Source organism: Scyliorhinus torazame, chromosome 2 (assembly GCF_047496885.1).
Source record: "Scyliorhinus torazame isolate Kashiwa2021f chromosome 2, sScyTor2.1, whole genome shotgun sequence".
Lineage (NCBI taxonomy): Eukaryota > Metazoa > Chordata > Chondrichthyes > Carcharhiniformes > Scyliorhinidae > Scyliorhinus > Scyliorhinus torazame.
In genome coordinates this window covers 343,844,509-343,858,393 of record NC_092708.1, presented here as the reverse complement: position 1 = coordinate 343,858,393, position 13,885 = coordinate 343,844,509, and the positions used below count along the sequence as shown (strand labels likewise).

The 13,885-nt window shown below is 44.9% G+C and overlaps 1 protein-coding gene across 4 annotated transcripts in view; it reads right to left on the bottom strand.

Annotated features, from left to right (window-relative positions):
• Nucleotides 1-13,885, bottom strand: part of LOC140403055 (serine/threonine-protein phosphatase 2A 56 kDa regulatory subunit gamma isoform) — a 291,236-nt gene that overhangs the window by 150,344 nt on the left and 127,007 nt on the right. The gene's annotated exons all lie outside the window — the stretch shown is intronic.

The window sequence follows — 13,885 nt, the reverse complement described above, 5'->3', positions numbered from 1 at the left end:
ATGCACCTTAAAACAATCTTTATGCATAATACAGGTCAGGACTAACACAGCAAATGTAACGCACATCACAATTATCCCTATTTCACAAAGGAAAAATATATTTACACAATTAAGATTCATGTACTCAAATTTGAAATTCATGCAACAATACAGCTACCAGCTACCCATCAATTGCTGGGTATGCTCTATCCGCAAAAAGCAGGACCAATCTAATCAAGCCAATTTACCACCCCATCAGCCTACTCTTAATCATCAGCAATGTGATGGAAGGTGGTAGTGCTATCAAGTGGCATTTGCACAGCAATAACCTGCTCACTGATGCTCAGTGCCTTCACCCAAACATGGACAAAAGAGCTAGACTCAAAGCATGACGAGTGACTGGCCTGAGCGTGGAATCAAGGAATCCTAGCAAAATTGAAGTCAATGAGAATCAGCAGGAAAACTCTTCACTGGTTGGAGTCATACCTGGCACCCAGGAAGGTGGTTGCAGTGTTGGAGTTCAATCTGGAGTGCAATCATTTTGAGTCCGAGGACATTACTGCAGGGATTGCTCAGTGCAGTGTCCTATGTCCAACCATCTTCACCTGCATTATCAATTACCTCCTCTCTCCATCACAAGGTCCGAAGTGGGGATGTTCGCTGATGATTGCAGTGTTCAGTACCATTCACAACTCCTCAGATACTGAAACAGTCTGTATTCATCTGCAGCAACTCCTGAACAACATTCATGCTTAGGCTAATAAATGGCAAGTAGCATTTGCACCACACAAGTGTCAGGCAATGACCATCTGCAAGAGAAAATCTAACCCTCTCCTCATGACGTGACCATCACTGAATCCCCTACTATAAAACATCCTGGGGATGATCACAGGCCAGGGCAGCATGGTAGTATAGTTGCTTCACAGCTTTAGGGTCCCCGATTCGATTCCCAGCTCGGGTCACTGTCTGTGCGGAGTCTGCACGTTCTCCCCATGTCTGCGCGGGTTTCCTCCGGGTGCTCAGATTTCCTCCCACAGTCCAAGGGATGTGCAGTTAGGTGGATTGGCTATGTTAAATCGCCCTTTGTGTCCAAAAAAGGTTAGGTGGGGTTATGGGGATAGGGTGGAGGTGCAAGGATAGGGTGGAGGCTTAGGTAGTGTGCTCTTTCCAAGGGTCTCTGCAGACTCGATGGGCCGAATGGCCTCCTTCTGCATTGTAAATTCTATGATGCTAAACTGAATTGGAACAGCCATATAAATACTGTGGCTACAAGAGCAGTCCAGAGGCTGGGTGTCCTGTAGCAAGTAACTCACAACCTGACTCCCTTGTCCATCTACAAAGACACAAATCAGGAGTGTAATGGAATATTTTTTACTTGTCTGAATGGATGCGGCTCCAACAACACAAGAAGCTTGACACCATCTGGGACAAAGCAGCCAGCTTGATCAGAAACCTATTCACTACCTTAAACATTCAGTCCTTCTACCATCATCAATCACGGTGGTAGCAGTGTGTACCATCTACAAGATGCATTGCAGCAATTCACAGCACCTTTCAAATCAGAGGCCTCTCTATCACCTAGAGAGACAACGGCAACAGACATATAGGAATCCGACCATGTGCAGGTTTGCCTTCAAGCCTCACAATGTCCTGACTTGGAACTGCAGTGTACTGCTACTGCTATTCCTCCTCAGTCACTGGACCAAATCTTAGAACATTACCAACAGAACTCTGTGGGTGTACCTGCATCAAGGAGACAGCAGTTCAAGAAGGTGGCTCACTACTATCTTCTAGGGCAATTATGGATGATGTCCACTTCCCATGAAAGAGCAAGTTAGCCAGCCACCCTCCATTTTTGCTTATAAAAAATGCAATGCACTTTACTTCACAAACTGGTAGTTTTTAATGACCCATCTCTGCAGTTAAATGCATTTTACGATTTAGATAAGATTCTAAAGCTACACAGCACAAATTATTAAAATCTGTATCAATAAAACACTACCAATTCATAAATACACATGCATGCATGTGGGAAAACAAAATGCCAGTTTTCAAGTGCATTTGGTTTAAACCATCAATGAGAAGTGACTAAATTAGACCTCATTTCCTTCAGACCCAAATTAGCCATTTTACTGTGCATGTTTTTATGGTAGTTTACGAGGAAGCCAATCGTCTGAAAAAGGTGAGAATTTGTATGCGAGAAAGAGCTCATGAAGCCAACTGTTATGCAGCAAAGCATTCACCAACACAAATGGTTGCGTAAAAGCTGAAGCTATGCACTTGCATTAGTGGATACAAAGTAACTTTGAACAAATGGGGATCTACAAGCAAGGCTGGTTTGCGGCAGTCAAGGGGTACAATACTTGAATAAGTGAAGCATTGGTATAACACCGATCTATTGCTTGGAGATACAAATTATGAAATTCTCAGGTGTTAAATGTCACAAGTAAAAGCCACCCCTTTGTTAATTTAGATTAACAGGCCAGATTTCCAGAGCAATAGCAGGTTGGTGCCTTCGTCGACAATATATTCATTAGAGCAGAATTCCTCAATCTAATGTGGCCATGCTCCAAAAACAGGCCGATAGTTCCCAAAAATCCATATGGAACACCTTTCACCATTTCCCTTTTTACTGTATCAGTAAGCGGTCAGCCACCTGATCTCCAATAGGTTAGGAGCAGTTGCATTATTTGGAAAATTATTGCATCGATGCCTGACCAACTAGGTCCTAGACTCTGAATAAATCTGTAAAAATGAAAATTAACTACAATGACTCGGCGCCTTTTCCCCTTTAAGATTGAGCGGAAATTTTGTAAGTAGCTCCATGTCTGATTTAAATTCAACACTTCCTGTGTAGTGTGATGTGGGGAGGAATCATGTGGTGCCAGTAGAAAATACAAGGCTATGCTCTCGGGCAGAAACTGCACTCTTTTCAGGATTGCACAGTAATCTAATGGGAGATCTCAATTTTTAAAACTTTTATAAAGCAAGAGATAATGTTATTTAACCTAACTGGTCAGGTACATAATGAACTTGTCAGCACTTAAAACTTCGTTAAACAGATTTATATTTTTTAAAAAGGAGCACAAGTAGACCATTTTGCTCCTTGAAACTGTTCTTCATTCAGTTAGATCACAGCTGACCTGTATATCAATGGCATTCACTCAAGATGCAAGCATACAAGTCGACCTTTCAAGCCTCAAACAAATTCCTCCAAAAAAAGTGCTCAACTTATACACCAAGTATAAAGTGGATCACTGATGTGGGTGGTCGCCATGTTTGTTGTTCACCACGCAGGGTCTGTTCTGTGTGGGTAGGTCTCAAATACCTGCGGACCTTTGTATTGCCTGCTCAATCCATTGTTTGAAGTAATAAGTTACAACTAAAACATCCGTTTGTGGGGTAAAAAATTGAGGTTGCTTACAAATGAGAGTATAGCATGTAGTGGCTGAAAAGGCTTATACACAGAGTATATGTAAACGCATGATTTTTGGGGAACCAGAAATTGGGTTATCTTATATGCCTATCGACATTTACACCACAATGTATGGTTTACATCTTGGCTCCATATGCCTTGAAACGTAACCAAGGTCTTAAATAATATCAAGATCAGTCTTGAAAGTTGAATTTGATTTAGCACCCAGAGTAAAGTTTCTCTGTACATACCTTTTCAAAAGACATTGATTATACTACTCAATAGAACCACAGAATCCCTAAAGTGCAGAATGAGGACATTTGGCCCATTGAGTCTGCACCGACCCTCTGAAGAACATCTTACATAGGCCCACTCCCCCACTCTATCCATGTAACTCCTAACCTGCACTTATTTGGACACTAAGGGACAATTTAGCATGGCCAAATCACCTCACCTAAACATCTTTGAACTGTGGGAGGAAACCGGAGCACTCGGGAGAAAACCCACACTGATCCGGGAGGAAGTGCAAACTCCAGTCACCCAGGTCCCTGGCCCTGTGAGGCAGCAGTGCGAACCACTGCAACTGTGCCACCCCAATCTTCTGAACTTGAGAGAATACAAGCCAAGTTCATGCAATCTGCCCTCACTTTTATCCTTTAAAGCTCTATTAAGCTGGTAAAACAGCATTGCACCTCTGAAGGAGAATACATCTCCCCCCAGGTTTGGTGGCCAACATGAACGCTGCTCTCCAGATGGGGTTTGACCAAGATTCTGTACAACTGAAACATTATTTCCTCACTTTTGTATACCAATATCCTTGAAATCATGGCTAGATTCCATTTAGTGATTTGTATAAATGAACACCCAAATTCCAAATTGTTCATCCACATCTCATAATATTCTGATTTGTCTTTCTTGGATCTGGGACTCTTATTGGCCACTTATATCCATTTAGTCTGCTCAAGTCCCTTTGTAATCAGGGGCGGTACGGTGGCACAATATTTAGCACTGCTGCCTCACGCCACCGAGGACCCGGGTCACTGTCCGTGTGGAGTTTGCACATTCTCCCCGTGTCTGCGTGGATCTCGTCCCCAAAACCCAAAGATGTGTAGGTTAGGTGGATTGGCCATGCTAAATCGCCCCTTAATTGGAAAAACATAATGGGGTACTCTAAATTTAAAAAAAAACATTCCCTCACTTGACACCACCCAATGTCAGCCTCATGGTTATCTGTAAGATTTTGTTGGAAAAAAAGGCTATTGCATTTACCAGTGTAAGAAAAAAGTAAAGGCATGTCAAGGTGATAAGACTATATAAATGGAAATACACACCCAACATACACACAGGTGGATTGGCCACACCAAATTGCCCCTTAACTGGATAAAAAAGAATTGGGTACTTTTGTAATTTGCTGCTTCCATAAATGCAACTTGTGTATATACCATTCTGTTACTTCATTCAAAAGTAGAGGCCCCAGTACAGATCCCAGAGGAACATCACTCACCATATCCAATAAATCAGAATGTATTCTCTTTATCCTTATTCCAGCTTCTATTGCTCAACTAATTATTAACCCATGTCACAAGGGCAGCACGGTGGTGCAGTGATTAGCATTGCTGCCTACGGCGCTGAGGACCCGGGTTTGAATCCCAGCTCTGGGTCACTGTCCGTGTGGAGTTTGCATGTTCTCCCTGTGCCTGCTTGGGTTTCACCCAAAGACGTGCAGTATAGGTGGATTGGCCATGCTAAATTGCCCCTTAATTGGATACTCTAAATTTATTTTTAAAATGTTAAAATAACTCACGTCACAAGGTTACCTCCAATTGGGTGTCCTTTCATTTTTGATAATTTCTTATGCGATTTTAACCAACTGCCTTCTAAAAATCCACACAGACAAATTCAAACCAGTGACCGCCTCAAAAAATCCAACTAAGCTAGTCAGACTTGACAGTCTTTTATCCCAACTTGCCAATCAACTCAATTCTAAATTTACTATTTGTAACTGATGCCTCCTTAGAATGTTAATCTATTCCATTCCATTAACTATCTTGTATCCCCTTAGAAGCCCTTTTTCCAGGCCGGAAATCCCAAGTTTCATCAGTTATTTACTAAATCAGAGCTTTTACAGTAGAAATCAGCTTTTTGGCTTTACTCTGCACTGCTCCCAAACTCTACGGTGAGCAAAACTGAGCACTGTGTAGTCTGAACAGAACACTGCACAATCTGGACATAACTTCTTTCCACTTGCATTCAGCAGTTCAACAATCTCTTCGCTTTGGTGACTGGTGTTCTGCATTGGTTCAACAAGTTTAGCATAGACTACTAAAACGATAACTCTTTCAGCTTTACCTCAAGAAATTTCAACACCTTTCATGGAGTGTAGGAGTGCTTCCTATTAGTTCTTTTGTTCTTATTTATTTTATTTCTGGTCAGTGGACCCATAGTCAGGATGCGTCTTTAAACAGAAGATTCAAAGTTGAAGCAGCCTGCTTGCCAGAAGACTTGTTCCCTGGCTTTGTACTTTGTAAAGGAGAAATCAGACTCTTCAATACATAATGGATCTTAGGTTTGTTTGATTTGTTAACTAGGTTGCCCAGGGACAAGGTTCTGCCTGACAACAGTCAGCAATCAGTTTCTGCGTGATGCTGTCTGGGAGAACTGGGCAGACGTGTTTAGATCTTGGAAGTGAAAAGAACTCTCTCTCCTGCTTGCAGAAGTGAAAGAACTGCACTGCTGTTCTGAAAGCAGCGAGAGTGTTGGACACATCCTTTGCTGTGAAACTGAAATGTTGACTCTGCAGAGAAAGTGGTCAACCTTTCCAGAGAAAACCATCAAGCCTAGAAGGAAGTACTACCTGTGCTGTGTGTGCACATGTGTGTGTGTCCACGCACTAGCCCAGTGTGTCGTAACAGGAGTATGCGAATCACAACCATGGATTCAAACATTTTTATTAGCTTTTGTGGGACCTTACATTCTGCCTCCTGAAAATCCACACAGCCAACATTCATACCAGTGACCACCTCAAAAAAATCCAACTAAACTAGTCAGACTTGACACATTCTTCACAGCTTCATGCTGACTTGCTGATCAACCAGTTTTCATAGAGACCTATGGCGTGCATGGCTAGTCAGGTAATAAGACTTTTATAAAAGGAGGGAAGTGTAATGCACAACATATTATTCTGTTGCCGAGTTGAAGCTTGTCCCTTTCAGGGCACAATGTCGAATTGTTACTCCGAGCCACAGGCCAAATAGTTTAATTGTTATTTAGTGAGGAAACTTAAAAGGTAAAAAAATGCTCAACAGTTTCAGACTTCAGGTTAGTACACTCACCATTCTGTGAATGTTACAAATGAAAAACAAAGTCAGTAAATGAGCAGCATCTGGATTGTGGAGTACAAAATACGCATACAGGATGTTCTGCTAAGTGTTTTACATTTATGTATTTTTCCATACATGTAGTATGTGGTAAAAACCCTCAACCAAAAGGTCTTCAAATATTAATCAACTTTTTTAAATGTTTTCTGTAATCCTTTTGGAAGTTATTTTGCAATTTTAGTGATGAGAATAAAGATGCTGCTGGAAATTTCAATTCAGAATTAATTCATTTAACAACATGCTTTTATCAAACAATGAGAAATTAGCAAGAGAAGCACTTCAAAGCAACCAATCAGGCTGTGAAAACAAATTCAATTTGAGCTTTTCTAAGTATTGCTAGGTGACAGTAAAACCTTTTAAATGCTAAATAATTGCTGTTTGTCAAAACAGCCATGGACATAAAACCATAGAATTCCTACAGCGCAGAAGGAGGCGATTCGGCCCATCAAGTCTGCACCAACCCTCAAATAGCATCCTACCTAGGCCCACTCTCCACCCTATCCCTGTAACCCCACCTAACCTGTACATCTTCTGTGAGATGAAACCGGAGCACCCGGAGAAAACCCATGCAGACATGGGGGAGGAAAAGTGCAAACTCCACAGTCACCCAAGGCTGGAATTGAACCTGGGTCTCTAGCGCTGTGAGGCAGCAGTGCTAACCACTGTGCCATCTTGATAGTCCATGATAATCACACTGGGTTTAAAATCAAAGTGTAAAATATTGGGAAACCATGAGAGATTATTAGATCATCTTTTTTCATTCAAAACTCCACCATAGGGAGGGCAAGAGAACATCTGGTGGAAAGACACCTTGAAACATATTCCTTACGAGAAACCCAAAAGTGAGAAACTATTCATTGTCACAGAACTCCTATACAAACCAATTAATTCAGGAAAAAAATTATATCTGCAACCTGTAGAAGACTTTCATGTTTTAGCTGCATATTGTAATCCTTTTGGGGGACCACTTGAAATTAAATTCAAATTCCACATGCAACATCAAATTTTCCAAGCATCACTTTTATGAATCTGGACTGCAGAGGGTCTTTACTAGATTGTTTGGCTGTGTTCAAGGCAACAGTGCCCAAATCACCGATCAATTCAAAGGAACAATCCTTTGAAAATTGTTCACATCCATCAAGTCAATGCAGGTTAGGTGGATTAGCCATGGTAAATGCCCCTTAGTTTCCAAAAGGTTAGGTGTGGTTACTGGGTCTCATACATTTTAAAAACATCTTACTCCTAAAAATGGATACCTTCAATTTATCTTATTACACAGAATACTTACCATTGTTTGGATCTGGTAAAAAAAACTTTCTCCTACCGTCCTCAACAACTGCAAGCACCACAGGGGACTTTGGAGCCTACCAAAGAGTTTTAGGAATTTGCTGTTTCTTCCAAATTTCCACAAGTAGTTGCAATTTGCTTCATGAAGGGTTTTCCAGGAAAAAGTAATTCTACACAGAATCCTTGGCTGTTATTCTCAAAGCTACACGAGATGTCTGCAATAAACTACTGCAACATAGTTCCCACATCAACTGCTGAGATTGGAGTTCTATTCAGATAACTTGGATGATTTGGATATAAATTTAACACAATGAGCTTGGTTAAAAAGCTATCCTCAACAGCAGAGTTTCTCTAGACGACAAATGTCTGTCCTGATTCAGCTACCCATCTGATTACTATGAGCAAAGTTATCACCATGAGAATTTAACTAGAGAGATGACTAATGTAAGGTTTCCTTGTATCTTGGGAGCAGAACACAGAAAAGATAATCTGGAATCCTGGGAATGCACAAGCTGTGAATAATTCAACTCAGTTTGGAAATAAAGTCTATTAATGTTAGGGTCTTCAGATGCAAATCTAGGTGTCAGGAACTTAAATTTTAAGTTGCGGCTCAGTTGATAGCCTCAGAGTCACAAGGTTCTTGGTTTATGTTCCTTCAGTCCAGGTTTGAGTATGAAAATAAAGACTGGACTTCCGGTTGCGGCTATGCGGAGCTACGTCGCATGTTTGGCAGCTCCCGCTAGAAACGGACTTTTGGGCTCTTTTTAGGGCCCCCAATGGTACTTTTCCGACGAGTCCCAGTGTGGGAAGGGGATAGCAATATTCCCCTGGCACTCTATGGATTGGACCAGGAGTGGAGCGGTGAAAAAAGTGGAATTGGAGCAGAGAAAGTTGCAAGGGAGGAAGACCAAGATGGCAGCAGGTGGAGAGCAGGCAGAGTGGGCGCAGTGGTCACAGGAGTTTCTCCAGCGCTGCTTCACGGAGCTGAAAGCAGAGCTGCTGGAGCCGATGAAGGCGTCAATTGACAAGCTGCTTGAGACTCAGAGGGCCCAAGGAGCGCCGCTGGGAGGTCCAGCAAAAGGTCTCGGAGAATGAGGACGTGATCTTGGGCCTGGCGGTGAAGGTGGAGGCGCACGAGGCGCTCCAAAAGAAATGGCAGGAGAAGTTAGAGGACATGGCGAACCGGTCGAGAAGAAAGAATCTGCGGATTCTGGGTCTCCCGGAGGGGCTGGAAGGATCGGATGTCGGAACCTATGTGGTCACGTTGAACACGCTGCTGGGCACGGGGGCCTTCCAGGAGCCCCTGGAGCTGGAGGGGGCCCATCGAGTGCTGGTGAGGTGGCCCAAGCCCAGCGAGCCGCCGCAGGCGGTGCTGTTGCAGTTCCACCGTTTTGTGGACAGAGAATGAGTCTTAAGGTGGGCAAAGAAAGAGCGGAGCAGCAGGTGGGAGAACGCAGAGGTCCGGATTCATCAGGACTGGAGCGTGGAGGTGGCTAAGAAGAGGGCCGGGTACAATTGGGCTAAGGTGGTGGTGCATCGGAGAGGGGTGATGTTCGGCATGTTGCAGTCGGCACGACTGTGGGCCACCTACAGGGACCGTCACCATTACTTCGAGACTCCGGAGGAGGCGTGGACCTTTATTCAGGCCGAAAAGCTGGACTCGGATTGAGGGCTGGGGACGAGGGGATGCTGAGGAGGGGTGGTTGGAACTGTTGTGTCGTGTTCTGGGGGGGATCGTGCGGTTGGTTGGGCAATGTTTCTTCTCTGTGGGTTTGAGGGGGGGGGGGGGGGGGGGGGCAGGTACAAGCCTTTGGGCGTCGGTGGCTGGAAATGAAGATGGGGCCCCACCCGGGGGGAGGCCCGAGCCGGGGGTATTGTGACTTGAGCTGGAAAGGGAGCTGCACCAGAGGAGGCGGGGTCGGGTGGGTGGAAAGCGTGGGCTTTTTCCTGCGCTAGGAGCTGGGGGGGGGGGGGGGGGGGGGGGCCTGCATAAGCTCAACTTATCGAGGCTGGTGGAGCAAATGGAGGAGGAATTCAAAAGGTGGGATATGCTGCCGCTCCCCCTGGCGGGTAGGGTGCAGTCGGTTAAAATGACGGTGCTCCTGAGGTTTTTATTTTTGTTTCAGTGCCTCCCCATCCTGATCCCCAAGGCCTTTTTTAAACGGGTTAACAGGAGTATTATGGGTGAAGACGACCCCCCCCCCCCCCCCCCGAGGGTGAGAAGGGTGTTCTTGGAGCGGAGCAGGGACAGGGGGGGGTGGGGGTTAGCGTTGCCAAACTTATGTGGGGACTATTGGGCTGCCAACGTGGCGATGATACGTAAGTGGGTAATGGAGGGGGAGGGGGCGGTGTGGAAGTGGCTGGAGATGGCTTCCTGTGTGGGCACAAGCCTGGGGGCGCTGGTGACGGCACCGCTGCCGCTTCCTCCGACGAGGTACACCATGAGCCCGCTGGTAGCGGCGACCCTCAAAATCTGGTTGCAATGGAGACGCCACAGGGGGGAGGTGGGGCTCCGGTGTGGTCCCCGATACGGAAATGGATGGGGGGTTCCTGAGTTGGCACGGGGCAGGTATTAGGAGGATGGGGGACCTGTTCATGGACGGGAAATTTGCGAGCTTTGGGGAGCTGGAGGAGAGATTCGGCCTCCCCCCTGGAAATGCTTTCAGATATATGCAGGTAAGGGCATTAGTTAGGGTCCAGGACAGGGTGCTTTCGGGGGTGGAGTTGGAGAGGGTAGAATCTCGGCAACTTATCAGGTGATGCAGGAGGAGGAGGAGGCCTCGGCGGAGGAGTTAAAAGGTAAGGGGGAGGAGGAGCTGGGGGAGGAGATCGACGAGGGTGTGTGGGTGGATGCCCTGGGAAGGAGAGCCCAGCAAACCACACCCACATGTTCTGGGCATGTCCAGCATTGGAGGAGTTCTGGAGGGGCGTAGCGAGGATGGTGTCAAGGGTAGTGAATTCCAGGGTTAGGCCTAGCTGGGGGCTCGCAATATTTGGGGTGTCGGATGAGCCGGGAGTGCAGGAGGCGAAAGAGGCCGGTATTCTGGCCTTTGCGCCCCTGGTAGCCCGGCGAAGATTTCTGCTTCAGTGGAAGGATGCGAGGCCCCCAAGCTTGGAATCCTGGATTAACAACATGGCAGGGTTTATTAAATTGGAGAAGGTGAAATTTGCCTTAAAGGGGATCTGTTCAAGAGTTCTTCAGGCGGTGGCAGCCGTTCCCATACTTCATGGCGGAGCGTTAGGAGATGGTCAGCAGAAGCAGCAACCCGGCCCCCCCGGGGGGGGGGGGGTAAGTTTGTGTCTAGTAGGGGATGCACTATTGTTTACTGTTTAACGTTTATTTATGCACTTTTGTTCTTGTTGTTTTATTATTTGTGTAAAGGGGAGGGGGCTCTATTTTTCTGTTGTGATAATCTGTGAAAAATTGAGTAAAAATTATTTTAAGAGAAGAAAATCAAGACTGACAAATTAGTGCAGTACTGATAAGAGTACTCTCAGAATTACCATCTTTCATTTGTTCATGGGATGTAGACATCGCTGGCTGGCCCAACCTTTATTGCCCTTGAAGGGGTTGTCAAGAGTCAACCACATTGCTGTGGGTCTGGAATCACATGTAGGTCAGATCAGGTAAGGACAGCAGATTTCCTTCCCTCAAGGACACTAGTGAATCAGATGAGTTCTTAGGACAATCAACAAAGGTAGGTTTCATGGTCATCATTAGAGTTTTAATTCCAGGTTTCTATCAAATCTCGTTATTTGCCATGATGGGATTCGAACCTGGGTCCCCAGAACTTAACCCTGGGTTCTCTGGATTACTAGTCCAGTGACAATACCACTACACCACTACCTCCCCAAGCAGGGAAGATATTCTTGGTGTCCTGGCATATATTTATTCTTCAATCAACATCACAAAAAAAAAAATCATCGATTCATTATAATTTCTGAATGTGGGGATTAATGTGCGCAAATTGGCTCTGTTTGTTACATTACTACACTTCAAACATACTTTAGTGGCTGTAAAGTGCTTTTAGACATCCAGCAATTGTAAAAAGTGCTTTTAGACATCCAGAGTTGCAAAAAGTGCTATACAAATGCAAATCTTTCTTTCCAAGTCAAAGGAAGTCAATGATGCATCAAGTTCCTGGAACCAGCTAATTCTGAGGATGCCCTTTTAAGAGTAGACTACTCACATTATTCTTGAATGATATTCTCATCTCATTCTGGATAAAATAGGCAAGCTTCAGAACCAACAATATTATACCATGCTGCTATAAGTTGGAGTCTGCAGCATTTATATTTTTTGGGTTATTACCACAAATGGAGGAAGTGTTACGACAGTATAAGCAACTGCACAGGGCCTTTGTCAAACATCTTTAAAGGAATTTTAAAGTGTCATGTGCGGTTTTGCTTGATCAACAACTTTACATCACAAATATAACAGATATACCAAATGGAAGGGTTGTTGGCTGTCAGTTCCACCAGCAGTACATTAGTACCAAAATAGAGAATCAGCTGCAGTCAGCATTGCCATTATCCATCAACAGTGGTTTTACCACCATTGGTGAAAAGACTTAACACACTAGTCAACTTTGTCGAGTAAAGGGTCCGACCGCATATCCGTGCCATTACTAAGACCACCTATTTCCACTTCCATTAACATCGCCCAACCTCACCTTGGCCTCAGTTCATCTGCTACTGAAACCGTAATTCAGCCTTTGTTAGACTTGACTGTCCCATCCCACTCCTGGTTGATCTCTCCCATTCTACCCTCCATGGGATTCGGTCATCCAGAACTCTGTTGCCAGTGTCCTTGCTCATATGTCCCGTTCACATATCACACCGGCGCTCACTGACCTACATTGGCTCTCGGTCAGGCAATGCCTTGATTTTAAAATTCTCATCCTTGTTTTCAAGTCCAAGGCCTCACTATCCTCCCCATAGTTTCCTCCAGTCTGATTCAACCTCTGGAGATCTCCGTGAACCAATTAGGAGTACTTGAGCAATCAGATTTTAATTGCTCCAACATTGCTAACTGTGTCCCACCTCCTTCAAGTAAACCACCATAATACCAGTACCAAAGAACAAGGTAGCATGTCTCAACGACTACCGACCGGTCACCCCGACATCTCTTATCATGAAATGCTTCGAGCGGCTAGTCAGGAGATGGATCAACGTCTGCCTCCCAGATGGTCTCTATCCACTGCCGTTCATATATTGCCGCGACCGGTCCACAGCAGATACTATCTCTCTGGCCGTACAATCAACACTCAAACACCTCTACAATAAGGACACCTACATCAGACTGTTGTTCATAGACTACAGCTCCGCCTTCAACACCATTATCCCGACAAGACTAATAACCAAACTCTGCAATCTTGGACTTGACCTCTCCCTATGCAGCTGGATCTTTGACTTCCTCACCAACAGATTGCAACCTGAACAGCTCCTCCTCCATGATAGTCCTTAACACCGGGGCTCTGCAATGATGTATGCTCAGTCCACTACTGCACTCCCTATACACGCATGACTGTGTGGCAAGATGTAACTCCAATTCGATCTACACGTTTGCAAATGACACGACTGTGGTGGGTCTTATCTCAAACAACAACAAATCAGGCTACAGAAGGGAAATAGATCACTTGGTTGCACCGAAAACAACCTCTCTAATAAATGTCAGTAAATCCAAGGAACTGATCATCGACTTCAGGAAGCGTAGCACGAACCCTCCTGCCCAGTCTACATCTATGGCTCCGAAGTGGAGATGGTCGACAGCTTTATGCTCCCACCAACAGTCTGTTCTGGTCCACTCACATTGATGCAACAGTCA